The 15736-nt window shown below is 39.6% G+C and overlaps 1 protein-coding gene across 1 annotated transcript in view; it reads right to left on the reverse strand.

The window, feature by feature from the left end:
* Nucleotides 1–14979, reverse strand: part of LOC104134354 (activating transcription factor 7 interacting protein) — a 93444-nt gene extending 78465 nt beyond the window's left edge. Inside the window, exon 1 of the mRNA XM_035903245.1 lies at nt 14632–14979. The gene's annotated coding sequence lies outside the window, so the exon portion shown is untranslated. The remainder of the gene's footprint in view (nt 1–14631) is intronic.
* Between the last annotated feature and the right edge of the window lie 757 nt (nt 14980–15736).

Genomic DNA, 15736 nt, shown 5'->3' on the forward strand with positions numbered 1-15736 from the left:
TTTCCCTGTGGAATCATTTTCAAAGACAGCTATGAGTCCCAGTTTGCAGTCACTCATCACCATCAACCGTGCATGGTAGCTGTTGCTGAACTTGTAGACAGAAGTCAGCCAGCAACATTTTGTTGATGCTGACTAGCAAGATCAGAGATACTAGCCTAGCAAGCCAGAGAAGTATATCCAGAGATACGATCCTCCTAGGACCCATGCCTCCTCCTGCTCAGAAACAGCAGGTCTAGGAGCCACCTCCAATGCCAGTGTTTTATTCCGAAGTAGGAAGGATGGAAGTAAACAAAAGCAAACCCACATTTCTTCCAGTAACGAGGTCATCGTTTTGCTTGCTACTGCAAATCTTTAAAAATAAAAGGAAACAAGACAACATTACAAATTCATGAAGTCTGCCTAAAACATCAAACTAGCATTCACACCAGCATACAATACCCAAAAAAAGGAGCTGCAAGTTTAGCTTAATTGAAATTGATTTTGCCAGAGGAGTCCATAGAAACTTTTTGAGCCTGGACCTAAAATACAATGGCCAGGCTATAGTGATACTGCCAGCACTTTCAGTTATGGTTAAAACTTGGTCTGTAAAAGACTTCTCCTAACTGCTGCCTGAAGAGCTCTAAATAGCTCTACAAAAAATATCTTTAACTTTACCATTGTGGGAGGGAGAAAAGCAGCTGATGAAGCAACAATCCAGGAGGACCACCATTGCAAACACACAACTACATGAAGAATTTATACAGCTGTTTTAGACTGCTTGCCTTCCCAGACCCCATAGAAAATTACGTGAAGAAAAAGGCATCTGCACAGAGTCACTCAGAGTGATCACCTACAACAAACTTAATTTTTCTTTCTTTCTGGACAAAAGCTTCCCAAGTGCCACCCAGAGTTAGATGCCAGAAGCACACAGTGTGAGTTATACTCAGTAATGCCTCTGCTGACAAATGGTAGAAAAGCCTCAAAGAAAAGCTGTCTTCAATTTTGATGATTTAAGTTTAGCTGTAATAGCTCAACCTCCAGAAAGGTTCTACGCAGAAACCTTTAACATCAAAAGGAATATTCTGAATGTAGCTTCTCCACAGGCTGACTTTTGCCTGATGAACCAGCAAGCCACAATGCTTGTTTGCTTGCTTCCTGTGAAGAAAGGACTGCAGTTTCACCTTATCCTGAAAATCAAATGCTCTCTCTTTTAATGACTGAAGACATCAATATACATCCTTTCTTCATGTGCTGGCAGATAATATAGCTGAGCTGTTTCCTGATCATTTTGCCAACTTAACTCCAGACTCTCCTGATGATTCTGTATGTCTGACCATCTCTCTCCAGGTCTGCATTTGTGAATACATATATTATTTATATACCCAAAAGGTGAATATTAACCAGGTCATATTAATTTCTCACCATGGGACTTTCTTGGGGAAGAATTTCTCTAACTAATAGAACACTGAGGAAAGGATAGCGTAAGCTATCAAACTGGATAACCTCCTGAGAATCCTTCTAATGCATTTTCTTTAGAAGCTGGTACTAGCTCCTTTAAAATCTTGTAGAGCTCCAGTGAAAACTGTCTGCACAAGAAACTACTGATCCTTAAAGGGACATTTTAAAAAAAAAACAACATTATTTGTTTTGAGAGGACAAATGTTCCCTGTACGTTCTATTTTCTCCCGTGAAAAAAGACAAATTTCTCTGACACCTTCTGTGAGTATTCAAGACTGAATGTGCCAGGATAGTGTTAAAAGACAACCCCACACCCATCTGAACACTCTATAGCTCTGACATTTTGATTCCAAAAAAGACTTCAAAAAAGCCATCCAAAATGATGACATTAAGCTGTTAACCAGCAATACTGCCAACCTCCTAAAATGCTGATTGTACTTATCCTCAAATGGCAAGACCTTGTAGGTATCATAAGGCAATGAACTGGTGTAAAATTGAGTTGACTATAAATACAGAATCCAAGGATTCTTCTCTGGCGTTGAGCCTAGATTAATGGTTAAATTTTTCCCCACCTTTTAGCAAATGCTAGATTACTCATCTATGCTAGTACTGGTCCAACAAATTAAGTGGTTGTAACAGTAAATATGGCTATAATAGTGTAAATCACAAGTAGCCCTTGACAAAAGAAAAACTCCACTTTTTTATTCTGTTTATGAGGTAGTTTGGCTATAGGTCTTCTTTCTGTAACAGCATATCCATCTTACAGAGAGATAAAGAATGTTATTCTGAATGAACAGTATAATACCTAGCAGTCTTTCAGTTTTGCCTGGAAGAAGCCTTCACCCCAAACAAAGTTTTTTTTTTCTTCTAAAAATAATGATACTGAATAAGGATTCTACCTCAGATTGTATGAGTAGTATGCTTTTCCTCTTTTGTAGAGATTTCCTTATTGCAGTTGTTTTGTTGCATTTTTTAATACTGAATAGTTTGATAGGGACAACACACCCTCCCTCCTGCCAAATATCTCTCTGGAACTACATCAGAACTGAAGGTAGTTACGCTTTCCGATGTATTAGGATACAACAGATGCATTAGGAAACAATAGTTGCTTAAGCAGACAGTATTAGGATATTGTCTCCAAAATGCTAAGAGAGAAACAGATTCTGCTTAGCACGTTTTAGCAAAATCCTCACGTGACTATGACAGCTCCATCTCAGAGTAGTTAAAGAAAGGGACAATCCTTTTTGTATCCTTTTTGCTGGGGCTGCGCATTTTTTGCCTCGCAGCAAGATCCAAATTTAGTTCTTCCTGATTCTTTTTATCATGTGGAGCAGAATTTGAGATAGGAGTCCTCTGATAGCAGGACTCTGGGTTTATTCTTTCAAGCAGTCTTTTTAACTTGAAGGCTTACGCATGTTTGAAATACCAACTCCTAGACATCTCTGCTTTGTTCAGTGGAGATCCTTTGTCACAGTTGGAGTGTACTCAGCCTACAAGAGTACCAGATTCTAAAACCATGAGATACAGAACTAGCCATCAGAGTTCCTTCTCGACTGAGATGCAACTGGGCTGACACTGATGGCATGACACAGCTCTGGTTCACTTTGAACCTGCACAAAGATGATGAAGGTTGATGGGAAGAGTAAGCAATGAGCTTTAGAGCTTCTTACTCTGTCTTGGAATCCTGTCGGCCAATGCCTTACTGCCACAATAGCTTCAGAAGAGCTGAGTAACTGTTTCAGTCAGTTCAAGTTCTTCCATCTTTCCACTCTTATCCAGGCAAGAAGAGTTGCTTCTCTTTTAAGAAGAGGTTTTAGAACAGAGGGTCTGCCAGCACTTCTTGGAAGATCTTCCTTTAAAAGGTTGGAAAAAAATCCTACTCCAGTCTGAACCCTGTAGAGGACTTGAGACTGACTTTAAGGAGGAAAAAAAAAAAAAAAAAAAAAAAAAAAAAGAGGATAATCTACATGCTCGAATTTAAGAAGAGACAATATCTAGAAATCTAGTTTGCTTCTCTGTTTGCAGCTTTCTTCATGTTCTACACTGTATTTGAGTAAGCTGAAGAAACCAAGACAGACCTAAGGCAGGAAGCATTTCAACAGAAGTTAGGCTTGAAAATAAGAAGGGTGTTTATTCAGCGAGACTAAATGACAATGCGAGAAAGAACTACCTCATGTTACTCCACAACTTCCAGACATTTATAGATCTTTCTTACTGTTATTCTACAGGGACATAGCTTTCTGTGAAGCCAACATAGTAAGAATACCTTCCAAATTCAATGAAGAGAGATTAGACTCCAACCCCCTCCAAACCAAAAGCAAAGCTTTAACACACAAAAATTATGTAATAGCTTTGGAAATAAAGAAATCTTAATTTTTCTGTCCTTGTAAAATATGATCCTTCCTCAAACCCATCAAAAATTCTGTCTACAATTACGACACATATTTACAGGACTGTGGTCACTGAAGTAAAGGATCAATGTGCACTTGTGCGGTGACAAATCCTACACCCATATTCCTCAGCACCTCATTTCTACCCTATACTATTTCTACTAGGTTGACAGAACAGTTTGTAAAACAGAGCACAGTGTGCCATTGAACCAGCTTCCCCCCCCAACAGCCTTTCAGAACAGTTTTCTGATCCAGCTCCTTGCTGTGCCAACATAATGAACAGGATGGCAAAGGCCAGGAACACATAGCTAGAACCAAGAAGTTACAAGGGCTGCTTAAGCAATGTTGATGCAAAATCTTGAAATTACAACTTAAGATTCTTTCCAGCTCATTTTCAATCTACTCAAGCCACAACTATCTGTGGCTAATGTACTTGACCACCAAACAATTGGGGGGTTTGGGGGTGCCTACCTACATGTGAAGTTCCTTAAGCTATGCCATCTAGATGCTTTTTCCATGTACGCGTACATAGTCAAAACTCTGAAATAATTTCTTCCTCTCTGTACACACAGCTGTGCGTCCCCCTTTCCCCATGCTTAACAGTAAATAAGTTTAAAAAAAAAACCCCACATGCACACTTTTGGCTCATCAGTGCAATTTTACTGCTACAAAGATCTCTGAGCTCTTCAACATTATGAGGTATTTAATGATAAATCAAAACTATCACAAGATTTGCCTTGAAGCATCACTGTAAAACAGAAAAATTCAGAAAGCTGTCAAGCAAGTAGAAATCTGTATAGCTGAACAACAGTGAATACACCATCTGTCCCAAACTAAGCCATCCCAGTTCTACCAGTGATCCCTGTCTTCCTTTAAGACTACTGAGAAGTCAAAAAATGAAGCCAGAGATGGTAAAAGTCTGCATCTCAAGAAATTCCAACTACTGATAAAACTTTTCTAAATGGTTGCAAATTTATGTCTGAAGAAGTCCATAATCACCTCACCACACCAGTGGACCACTTTCAGAATGTAATGTGGGCAGGTTCTGAAAAGAATCATCTGTTCTACCCATCACAGTATTTTCTTTAAATATTTGATATTTAACCTAATAGAAAAGGGCTGCCCTGAAAAAACATTAAATGACAGGCATACTCCAGAGAACATATTCAGCTTTCACTGAACAGAGAAGCTCTGACCATCCTTAACCGATTCACCTCAATGAATTCAAGCTTTGGCACAATTCAACTACACAGTTCCTAGACCGATGCAATGCTTGTGTTTTTTTGGTAATGGAAACCAGCAGCTGAGAAAACTTCCACAAAGTTTTCATTCAACACAGATAAAAATTAAGACTCTTCTCATATTAAATACATTTACAGATGCCTCAGCAGAGAGAGAGAGAGAGAGAGAGAGAGAGAGAGAGAGAGAGAGAGACCTTCCAAATAAGATTAAGTACTGTGACAAAAGAAAACTTCAGAGTAATTCCTTAGAGATCTCACTCAGTGAAAACACAATACGAACTACATAAATGTCTGCCATAACTCCTTCCCCCTCTCCTCAAACTAACGGTCACACACCCAAAAAAAAGACTTCATCTAAAAATTTGAACTCAAGCTGCTAAGCTATTAGGGCAGAGACTATGTTTACATCTCACTAAGCCATCACAACTAGAGCAGAGGAAACAGATTGGTTAAACACACAAAAGCAATTCAACACCATATAGAGAAGAACTGATCTTCCATAGGCAGACAAGTAACACAACAGTTACATATTTTTTTAAACAATGAGGATAACTCAAGTTGCTTTGGCTTACCAAGTAATTTTAGAAAAATAGAAAAATTATGAGGGATGAGATCTATCACAGCAGCATGCCAAAAATTTCATCCTGGAATGTCCTGTTATTTTTTTGCCTGTTCTATTCCCAAAAGCTTCCCAGTATCTAAGCTAGGAGAGCAAGGCAGAAGTACCAGCAAGCTTATTTACCTCTGAAGCAGTATGGTGCTTGTACGATTCCTGTGATAAAGCAATGAACACAAACCACTTGTCTGCCATAAAAAAAAAAAAAAAATCTGCTTTCCTGCATAGTCTGGGGATAGCAGGAACAGACCTTGCCTCTGGCATTGTCCAGATAATATGTGCAGCTGCATAGTCCCAGAGAAGAACTCCATATATGTACCAGAATTACCTTGAGGTAAGGAAATCTGTTTGAAGGCTTGAAATAGATAGGTGTGCATCTTGTTAACACATGGTAGTCTCTCTGATTCTGGCTGAGGAAGGTGCCCCTGACAATTATGAAACGGGATGAGACAAGCTGAAGCAGATTCTCTCTCACATGGGACAGAAAGGCAGTTTCTTTGTGTCTGAAGCAGTATCTCATAATCCTCTCCACACCATTTGCTTGGGAGTGACATGTCCTTAGTCTGACCATCCTAGAAGATACCCTTGAATGTCCTGCAGAACATCCATAACACGTCTTAAGACGGGTATCAAGAGACTACATGGGTGCGATCCACTTCTCTGCCACAAAGTCATATGGGTAGTGGAAGTCAAAATGCTACATAGAAGCACCTAAGGAAGTAATGGTCTCTCATACCAAGAACTGAATCCTAAAAAAAGCAACAGACACTTGGCAACGAATGGTATTCCAGAGAAGGAACTACTTAGTTCATCAGGCTTCCTTCACTTCTAGAAGTCTTAATTCCCAGAAAGATAATCAATAACCAGGCTAGGCATAGAGGCAGTCTCACCAAAAATTAAGTCAAAATGCTCAGATTCTTGCATGATCATCTTTTTCTGGAAAGTGTTCTCTCGTTTTAAAGGTGTGGCTTTTTCAGCTTTTCTGTTCAAGATTTCTTGAAACCTGAGTTTCCACAGGAAGGTCTTTAATTTTACTGCAAAGTCCATAATTTTTCAGGTTATCCAGGCAGTGAAGGCAAGATGAAGCAGACAGCATACATACTGAATTCAGCTCTACGTAGAGTGAGATACAGTCTCAACATCTATTAGTCTGAGGGGCTGTGCAAAGATTTACAGTAGATCCAGGTACAATGAAGGTCAAAGGCCTGGAGATTCCAAAGTCTCCATATGTCAAGAACAGAATTTCACTAGCAAAGATGCACCAGTCTGTAAAAGCAGAGAAGCACTGAAAGCAAAAAAAAAAGGGGGAGAATAAAACAGAAGGTTGTTTTGGGACAAGAATGTAGTAGCAACAACTTCTTCATGCCTTGCTGGATAACTGAAGTTTCAGGGCAAGGTCTGCCTGGTTGCTGGCAGGACAACACACATGTAATCCCTATGGTTACACATGGCTTTTGGAAAAAGAGTCACCAAATGACTGTACCTCACAATCATGTAAAATTGCGAGGGGGTGGGAACAACCCCAAAATAAAACTTTGGGATTACTCTAATACTTGTTTTTCTACCCACTGTGTGTGCACGTTTGTGCATATGTACAACAACAAACCATGAAGGCAGGTGTGTTAGCACAAGATACTATGACTGGTGCCAAAGATGATCTTGTTTCCATTTCAATTCCCCTACTGATCGACAATTTAGCCCTGTCAAGTGAGCATTATCTCCTGCCTCAGGTTTTGCCTGTGAAGTGAGATACAGAGATTAGTCTTTTTCTGAAAACTCTACTGCCAAAAGTCAGGAATTCTGACAAAGTGATCTAGAAGCATCTTGCCTCTTGCATTTTCTTGGGAAAGTATCTGCTTAGTTTGGTGTCCACAGAAGCCTTCTCTTCTGCCACAACTGATTTGATGCACAGTAATGAAGGTGATTCATGAAATAAAACACCTGCTTGAAAGGTAGCAGAAAACAAGCTGCTGCTTTTTATCTTTTGTAAAATACATGACATGGTCATGATCTGGCAGAACATGACAATCTATTTGTGAATCCTAAACAGGAAGACTGAAATCCAGCTCTAAGTTACCCTAAACTTGAAAATACTTTACATCAAAACCACCTCTACTCCTTGGAACTTAAACTGTATTGCAAACTAAGAAGCAATTCTTTGAGCAAGCTATGAAGCTTAGAAAGTATCTGCTTAGTTTGGTGTCCACAGAAGCCTTCTCACTTCCACAACTGTTACCAGATGCAAAAGTTTAGTGAAATCCCTTGACATTATATCCAGACCACAATACATTTGCATATAAGCATTTGACTAGCCATATGGCACAACACAATGCATAAGAGGTCTGGGAAGTAGATGCTGCCATTTTATGCATTTGGCCTCTCATGTTTGAGATACTTTAACACTACATCTGGTCATTGTGGTTTTGGGTAGACCTAGTCCTCTTATGTAAAGTTTCAAAGCACTAGGCTCCACATCTTAACATGCTAGTGTTGCGGGTTCAGGTTCCTAGTACTGACTCTCAGGTTCACAGTGCTCACTGACTTCAGTACCTGTGCAGACACTTTGGCTGGACCAGCCTTCTTGTTGATCATGACGGTGGCACTGGACACCCAAATAGTTTCTTCTCAAAACCTCAAACAACTGTACGCTGACTTTATTACTCAGAACTGATTGAAACCAGAAGTCTGAGCACAGGTGCCAACATATTTTTTTCAAAATAGGCAATGAATCCCGACAATTTCCATCTTGTTTTCAAAGTGCACAATTCTTAAAAGGCTGCAGCTAACAGTATGATGGCCTTCTCAAATGATGCAGCAGCTATAGCAGTATCACAGCAACCCTTCAATGTGTGAAGAAAAAGATCCTATCAACTATTTTCAAACTACTACATATGCTGCATTTGAACTGAATAGTTAATTACCACAGCTATTTGGAAAGAAAAGTTTCTTTTCCATTTTACTGTAACTAGAATACTGGTCACCAAAGTGCTTACATCTTCCTCTAGAGAAAGTCAGCAGCAAACAGGGACTAGTAAGTCAGGGATACATGCTGCTTTCACTAACAGGCTTGAGACAACAAAAAAAAAGTAACAACTGAGCTTAGAGATTAAAAACCGGTCAGCAAACAGCACTGTAGCTATTAAGGGACAAATATTGTTAGTTTTTCCCAGCTCAAGCACCACCCACTCTTTTATGAGGTTTGCATTCATTAAAGTGCTTTACATTATTCTGTAGGCTGTTGTTCCAATATCCTGGTTAAATGAATGCTAATTCTTTGTTAGAAACAATCGCTTCTCCTTAGAAGATGGAAGCAAAGCCTTCCCCCTAGAGGAAGCTCACCTCCCATACTAAGTTAGAAATAATCACGGCATGGCCAACCCAACTGACAGCCTGCATCATCTACTTTAAGTAACACTAAAAGTTAAGTTTTAACATTTTAACTTTGATAGTTCCTATGATAGCTGGATTTTAATGAACAGTCTTGGACTTGGTTTTGCAATGCCTCTCCTCCATTATTGAGTTGACAGATAATTTCCTAGCCTAGAGAATGCAAGTTATTTACAAACTTTGCCTTATACTGTCAGCAGTGCTTCCTGGAACACACATGTAGCTCTCGTGCTGGCATGCATGTACTCAATTTATCCCAGCCAATAAAAGAGAGTGGATGCAATTCTACAGCTTTCTCACTTTGAGAGCTAGCTCATGAGACATAGTTTCATTCTCCTTGCTGCTGTCGAACATGTAATAGATGCCATTAGGACAGTCACCACAAAATCCTGGCCTCAGGCATGTTCAGAATTCTCTTTCCATCACATTTTGTGATAGCAAAATCCAGGTGCTTCTTAATTTCCCCTTCCTGGCCCCATAATGAAACTAATCACGTGCACTGGAAGTTGCTGATGCTACCTCAATCAAAGCTGGAAAACTTCATGAGTATAACTATTTTCAGTAAAGGCAATTTATTTATTGTTCGCAGCAGAGATTGGCTGATTTTTCCTACACAGAATTTAGATCTATTCAGAATAGCTTAACAAGGCTTCACCTCCCCTCTGTGCCATTTCTGATTGAGAACACAAGGGGCCTCTTCCCCTCCCACCCAACACACACATACAGAGTGCAGGCCTATACCGTAACTGATAGCTATGCTTGTGACTGATCATAACGTCACTTAAGTTGTAAAACAAGGCAGTATAAAAGTTACACTGTTCACAGCTTTAAGAATTGTTCTCTTTGATTTGGAGAAAAAAAAAAAAGCCAAACAAAGCAGATTTAAGTGCAAAAGGAAAACATCACATAAGGTAAAATTTTAGGGCAGGTCTGACCATATATTAAGAAGAAGACCTGCAACAAAAGAGAAACAAAATTGTAAACAGAAGATAAGGCCACTGACTACACGCCACTAGGATGCCTGAATATTATTAGGTATTTTACTTTTCTTTACCATAAGGGTTTTCATTCAACAGTTACAAGTTTTGCTGCATGGAGCCTTGCCCACTGCCCTTTCAGAAAGGAAGGCGCAGGAGGAAACCACAAAAATATCCAGAATCACTGCAATATGTGTGGTGAAAAATACCAAACTAGAGTTAAGGAAGACATTGTAAAGCACGATAACAAAACGAACCATTTTAGTCTCATCAGACCGTAAAATGCCCTTAGGCATCCATTTGCAGAAATCAGAAAGACACTTGGCTAATGCAAAGCTGGCTAACTTTCTTGACCTCATCATCTGTAAATATCTTATCTGGCTAAGAGCCACAAGATAAGATGGTCCAGAAATTGTTCTTGGGCAGAAGATCTAGAGAACTTTTATGGTGTCTCACCACATCAGTATAAGGCTGAGCATGGTTTAGCTAAATGGAACCAGCTCAGCGTCAAACTAGTGATAAAGGTTGTTAACAGTCCCTACTAGGTAACTGTACCCAATAACCAGAAATTCAGATTACATGGAACACTTCATGCCAGCATTATCCCAAGTAACCCAGCTGCAGAGCTGCCATAGTGGGCAAGTCATACATCAGCTGTTCCAAATACATATGCCATTTAAGTGCCACAGGCTGGCCATTCTTTTAAGCCTGTCTTGGAATCAAGATTAGGTGTCTTTCTGGAAAGACACAAAACACAAAGAAAATTCACTCCTTCCTTCACTCGCTCACAGCATAATGTAAAAAAAAAAAAGTGCACAATTTTAAAATATTAGTTGGTCTGCCTCCTGCTTCCCATTACTGTTGTTGTGTCCCCCCCCGCCCCAGATTGGAGAGCCTATTTTAGTAGTAATTTTTGCTTTCTGAAGCAGCATATTCAATGGAACTTCTGCTTTATACCAATTCTTTCTTTTAAAACTCAAGACTGGGCTGCATAAGCAAAAGCATAGCCTTCAGATGAAAGGAAATGATTATTCCACTCTGCTTGGCATCTGTAAAGCTACATCTGAAGTGTGGTCCCAGCTACTTCTGGGACCACAAATGCAAAAGAAATACTGATAAGCAAGTCCAATGGGGGACCACCAAGATTATTGAGGGCTGTAGAACATGACAGACAAGGTGAGACTAGTGAGCTGAAATTGTGCAGCATGAAGGATAGTTAAGTGAGGAGCCCTAATTGCTCTCTTCAACAACCAATGGGTGTTCATAGAGAAGACAAAGCCAGACTGTTTTCAGAGATGCACAGCAAGCTGACAAGAGGAAATATATACAGAGAACAGTTCTTCACCACAAGGGTGGTTAAACACTGAAACAGCTTGTCCAGCTGTGGACAGATTCTGTTGTGGAATCTCCACCCTTGCTGATTTTCAAACGTCATCTTGACAAACCCTGGAACAACTTGGTCTAATTTTAAAGTTGCCCTCCTTTGAAGATGTCAGACTAGATGACCCCCAGAGGTCCCTTCCAACCTAAATTATCAGTTTAACTTTTAAATTATTTTACAATTTTGTGTTCTTGATCCAGAGTGATTTTTATGCCTTTTCCCAGGACACTCCCTAATTTTTCAACATTGTAAAAATACCCTATGGGCAACAGGACTGTAACCTGTAGTGATGCAGAATCCACATCAACAGGACTGTAACCTGTATTGATGCAGAATTCACCTCATCAGTATAACTAAGGCAGATTAACAGAGTAAAGTGTATGACTTCCTTACTCTTCCTCTGTATTCAACAGAATTTCAGCCCCTCGACATTAACTTCCTGTTTGGGACTTTAGCTCACTTTTTTGTCTCTATGATCCCTACTTAATTCCAGAGTAGGGTTTCCTGTTAAGCAGTTATGTTCTGTAATGGACAGATGTACAACTTTAGATTTTGCTGTGCGATAGTAGACTGTTTGAGTGGGTCCCACTAAGCAAGTGATCCAGATGACTCTCTAAGAATCGATCTTTCTATCCTCTACAATTTCACAAAAGTAACTGGTTTACAATACTAATCAAAGAAACATTTCTTGGAGCATGCTTCCTGCCCCTCTCCCCTTCAAAAGCTTTAAAAAGCTTTTTAATCAATTTAATGTTCTATTGACATAAGATTTGGGGGGTGGAGGGGTGGGGAGTTTGTTGTTTAAGAAAAAGACTGTATCAAGGGAAAATTGCATTATACATATTGGGTATTTACACCAAGGAACCTTGTTCTAAAATAAATTACATTAGGTTGTGGGTTTTTTTTTTCTTCAATGAAGTTTTACTTCCATTAAACCACCTCAGCATTAATTCTAATAATACTCTTTCTCATTTACTGAATCCCTCAGTTGTCCCTCTGTTATTTTTCCCCAGGATTGATGTAAGGCTAAATAGTTATTTAGGTCATCCTGCTTGACCTTTCCAAATAAGAAGTCTTCAAGGTCTTCTGAAATTTCCACTGTATTTGAAATTATTGGGAGGGACACCTCAGAAAAGAAATATTCTCAGCCAATTCTTTTAGAACTCCAGGGTGCAAATGACAAAGACCTGCTTAGAGCCTTTGTTAAGAAATGTCTATCATGGACTCTTTAATATCTTCCTTGCTACTTCTACATTTTAAGTACTTAAGTCACTTGTGAGACATTATTATGTAATCTCACTTCTATCTGAAAAAAACCCAAAATATTTACTGTAATATTCTGCTTTTTCTCTTTCACTATGAATCATGTTATCATAGTCACCTGCATTACTGTTAAAATTATTTCTCAATTTTTAACAATCTCACCTTTGTTATCCTTTACTAGTCAAGGTTTTCTCTCAGGAACACTTTCTTTTAATCAGTTTTCACATCCCACTCAATGCCATTTCTCCTCTACCATCCTCACACTTACACTTCACAGAAAAGGAGGGAGGGGCCCGGAATTGCTTCCTTCACATTGCAATTAAAGCAAGACTGATTTTAACAGAATTTGCCCTTTATAGACAGCCTTTATAGTTATTAATTGCAATTTCTAATGTAATTTATTTGGGGAATCTACCATATAAGTATTTACATACTTTCTGACATGCGCACATGCCGCCGCCACCACCACTTTTGTACTTTTTTTAGTCTGGATATGCATATAGCCAGACTTTTAAGTAACAAGAAGAATTGTGTCCCATATCAAATCTTAAGTAATCACTAAAAAAAGTTTATCAAAGGTTTTAAAGTAAATGAGGTATGTACAAAAAAAAAAAACCCCACCACTCATTTGGCCCAAGTTGTTGGCATGCAGCATTTTACTCTGCCATATCAATACATAAGTATACCTTTCTCATTATCATTAAATCCTCAGTATCAAACAGTTATAGTTCTCTTTCCTAGCATATTTACATCTTCTCTGTTGGCCTTAATTCACAGTCCATTTCCAAATGGCTTCAATGCTTTTAGTCGCCATCACCAGCATTTTTAGCTCAAATAATCTACCTCCCTATTTTGCCCTTCTACCTTTTTAGTTTTATTCTCTTTGATTAATCTCATTTTTCACTCAACTGGACCAGGCCTGTCTACTGCCAGTTCCACATCCCTATCTTGAGCTGCTGTCTAGCTTTAAGCAACCATGTTTTCCTTGGCCTGTTCACGCATCTCCAATTACCTCTTCCCTCTAGCTCAGAGACACTTGCCAGATCCAGTCACTGTCTTTTACCATCTCCCCTTTCCAGTCTCCCACCCTGTCACGACTTTTCTGAGTTGTAAAATAGAAACAATGCAAATACATTTGTGCAGAACTAGCACATCTGCCTCATGCAGTCATTTCATGCACTACATGCGTAACCACAATACAGTATATTATGTAATTAGCAATATGGGCATTTTGTGAAAAATTTAGTGCTCTAAGGCAAACTTATTGTCTTCTGAGGAGGGAGATCAGATAAATACCATATTCTGGCCTGTTTCTCTATTTACAAATACAGCTTTTTAAAATTTACTAAGTGTACTTGAGAATGTGCATTTAGACTAAAAGATACATGGACAACAGTTCAGCATCCAATACTTTTAACAGCTTTGCCATCTCAAAAAGAAGAGAATTTAAACTACAACCACGATAATGAAGTTTCTTCATAACAACATGAAGCCAAAAAAACACCACTGGTGGATTCAGCCTTCTTAATTCTGCACCCTTTTCAGGGGTAAGCTGACAGTATTGCTAAGCCTCCATGGACATCAACTGTTGTCACTATAGAGACAAAAATAACACAGCAGCAAAATAGGAGAGGTTTGAACCAAACAAAACCAGCAACATTAGCAGCAAAAACTACATACTCAAATTTCTAATATTTTTAAGGTCTTCAGTTTTACTTAAGTACACGTTTTACAGTAATTGCTAGTTAACACTCCCCATAACAGCAACCCCAAAATAACTACAGCAAGAACAAATGACTTCCGGGCTTCCCAGAAAACGCCTCTTATATTTAAATTTAATTCCTGGCATTATGCCAAAGTGGGGGATGGGCACCTCAGTGGAAAAATAACTTCAAAGGCCTCTAAGACATTAATGTAGAAAACGAGTTGCTTCTCTTACCTGGTGAGAAGGTGGCACGTGCAAAATGAGCTTCCTCCTCTGAGTAAGCCACTGACATGTAGCTCATTTGCATAAGTATCACGAGCTACAAGTAGACTTCCAGGTCGGCCATCTTGATACTAAGATCTTGTTTTGTTTATATAGCAGTATAAGTACTATTTTTTAGCCAGCCTGAGCTATGCTGTTGTACCTCTCAGCTAGTAGCCTACATCTGCTTGTTAAAGCCTGCTGGAACTCCCACTTCTCCAGACAAATGGCTGAACGTGTGTCAGGAGTGCCCCTGCAGCTCACTGAGCATGCCACAGCCTCCAAGGGAACGTTGCAACAGCAAGTGCCTCCAGTCGGGACTCTTTGTACTGCCTTCTGTGCTGCCAACTATTAGCGCTGCAGCAACTATGTGCAGTGAAGTACCTCCCACATACCACACAGTAGTACCAACAAGCATGAATTTATTACAGCACAGCGCAAGACAGCATGCTAAAAAAAAAAAAAAAAAAAAAATACCGAGGGAATTTCAGCTTGCTTTTTCACTTACTAGCAACCTAATTACACCTAGGTGCCTTTGTACATCTTTTCGCATTCATCGGTGCGGGCATTTTGGGTTCAGAAGCCAGAGTGCTCCTGCAATCCGTGCACAGGAGAAGTCCATGACACATGTTCGCTGCCGCCGGCGCGGAGCCAGACTGCAGTTACAGCTAGCTGGCGCCAGTGACAATTTACATAAAGGGGGCCTCGGTTCCAGACGAAATTGCAGCAGGGTAGTGCAGAGCAAAGCCACCCCTGCCCCCGAGACACTACCATTGGGTTCTAGAATATATCGCCTGGTTATTTGCTTACTAATAACCCAGATCCACATCAAAAGTCAAGCGCTGCTCTTGCTGTTCAGATCAATGAAAATTGACAATACTCCCTGCAAAAGAAATTCCACCTTGAAGCCTGTTCCTAGTAGGATGCTACACACCGCGCTGCTCACAGCGATGCTGTAGTAACTGAAATAACACCCCAAAAAATGGGTATGCTCAATGCTCAGCAACCAGCGTTTTTTAAGCTGCTATTTCCAATATTTCTCAAGCCTACCAGTAACAAATATCAGCTGCAAGCAGGA

Source organism: Egretta garzetta, unplaced genomic scaffold (assembly GCF_000687185.1).
Source record: "Egretta garzetta isolate BGI_Z169 unplaced genomic scaffold, ASM68718v1 scaffold51, whole genome shotgun sequence".
Lineage (NCBI taxonomy): Eukaryota > Metazoa > Chordata > Aves > Pelecaniformes > Ardeidae > Egretta > Egretta garzetta.